We start from the raw sequence: 2,475 nt of genomic DNA, 5'->3' as shown, positions 1-2,475 counted from the left end.
GAGATCCTAATGTGAGTGAGCAATCCAGCCCAGGAGCATGTGTCTTATAGGGATGCTGGGAGGAGGAGGGGGTGTGCCAAAAAAACGAAAGAGATGGAGAGAGATTCTGGACTCCTACGCGTGACAATGCATCTGTCAGTGCCAAGATCTGTTGCAGAGAGACAGAGAGAGTGAAAGAGAAACAGACAAACAGAGAGAAGGAGGGAGTTGGATGTAGAAAGGAGAGGGTGAACGGGGGGAAAAGAGTACAATGAGACATGTATATATACAACGGTACTTTGTTAAGTCAGCATGTCAAAAGAAAGTCATAATATCTTGCCACAATTTTTTTAAGCTATAAACTCAATTATGTGCTTTCAAATACTAAATACTAAAAAGACGATCTATGCATTTTCTGTAAACTATGATAAAATATTGTTTTTGGGATCTAGGAAAAAGGGAAGGATGGAAAAACAGCTTCCTCAGTTCTTACCTAACCGCACTCTTTCATTTCTATTACTGCATTTTCTCAACAAAGTTCAGCTTTTCTGTGCTCCAAATTTGTTAAATTGATTCATGGAAGTCTGGTCTGGAATTGTAAGTGTGGACACAATAATTTGTGTAACGTAACCCCAATCTGGTATTTTGTCAGTTTAAACCACACATTCCTGCAATGCTTATATTTCCTTGGTCAAATAGATCCATGTGCAGGGAAAGCAAACAAAATGTTTTCTTTTCACTGTAATTCCACCATTAAGATTGACAAGGCTAAAATGTTCTGTCACTTAAGCTTATTATACCAAAAATAGGGTACAGTGAAACAAATACCACAATAACCTTCAGTCACTTCAAAATGCCTTGTTGAGAGAAGTAATGAATGGAAAAACATATTTACCCTATCCTTCAGAAATCAATGAGCACACTGGCCTGAAAAAAAAAATATGTGTCTCAAGAAGCAAAGGAAAAGACAGAGATCAAATATTAGCCTCTCTATAAAAGAGATATATTTATAAAATGATTCGTAAACACATTCCAGCAGAAATGGATGAGCGTTCTGGATTTATGCAAAAGAAACATCATGCTTGGACGTATCAGGATAGGAGGGCCATATCTGGCTACAGGTTGTCTGGATCTTGCATCATTTTTATAAGTGAAGGCATCATCTGATACCTAAAAAGTACTTTCAAATACCAACAAAGCTACAGATATCTATATTTCAGCAGGAGCCCTTATAAATTGTAATATATATATATATATATATATATATATATATATATATATAGACAACAAGCAGTTGCTAAATGAAGTTAATTGTTTCAGTTATAATTAATAATTTAAAAAACCTGAACCAACCCACAAGACAAACATGTTTCCCTCAGTTTGGTTTACAGGTCAAGACAAAACTAATCTGATCATATATACACTTGACTAGAAAGCCTCTCAAAGGCAAAGGTGAAAATATGTTTGAGTTGATGAAAATATACAGAGGTAAAGCACCTTTGTTAAAATATGTTAGGTCATTGTAAAATATTATAAACGAGAACTATAACCATAAAAGTACAATGTACATATCACAAGTAACAGAAAACATGTCTATGTGGAGTCTTTTTCTACTGTATGTTAAGGGGCTGCTGACAAGATCTCTTGCTTTCAGCGGTGTGATACATCACAGATTAACAAACCACACACACAGATGTGGTTGTGGATGTGTTTCAGATAAAAAAGAAATAGTATTTCCTATATTTTAAAAAGGAAACAAACAGAAATAAAGGAGAACCCATAAGCAAATAACACTGATCTCATTTCATTAGAGAGATGAGAAGGAATAAGATGTTATCTTCTTATAACCACCTCTCTTTCACAGGATATCTCTTCTACCCAAAGTTTATTTATCTTAGACGATGAATAATAGTTACATGTCTTCGACACCTTCTCCGTATTTATTAGCCAGAGCCAAAAACCTTGTTCCGGCTGTTTGAGGCACTCATCAGCAATATTAATTAGGAGAGACATATCAAGTCTGACGCACTGATATGCCGTCACACTCGAACCAGAAATGGGAGGGTTTCTCCAGAGTTAAGAGATTACACTTAAAAGTTTACATTCTCACAAGAGGAAAAAGGGGCTCTTCTTTTGGTCAGGTGAAATCTAAATGGGAAAATAACAGCAGGTAAGGTACAGAAATCTACAAAGGAAAGTTGTCCATACCAAAGGAAAAACCCAAACAAAAACCAAGTGTAAAACTTTCTCTTTTCAATCAATAATGTTTTGCTACCATTAAGTCTATTCTAAGCCAAACTTTGATAAATTATTGTCTCATTGCCCAAATAAGCCTTTCTGCATGTGGTTTAGGTTTTCTTAGGGCACTTGGGCACCTCTTCGTGTTTGGAGTGAACTCTGCCTTTGCCTTCTCATGCTTGTGTTCATTCAGCTAAACAACAAACCAAAACTCTCTTATTAAAGTAGATTAAATTATGTTTTGTTTAGATCTATTGA

The sequence above is a fragment of the Myxocyprinus asiaticus genome, chromosome 16, assembly GCF_019703515.2.
Source record: "Myxocyprinus asiaticus isolate MX2 ecotype Aquarium Trade chromosome 16, UBuf_Myxa_2, whole genome shotgun sequence".
Taxonomy (NCBI): domain Eukaryota; kingdom Metazoa; phylum Chordata; class Actinopteri; order Cypriniformes; family Catostomidae; genus Myxocyprinus; species Myxocyprinus asiaticus.
This window is presented reverse-complemented; position numbering follows the sequence as displayed.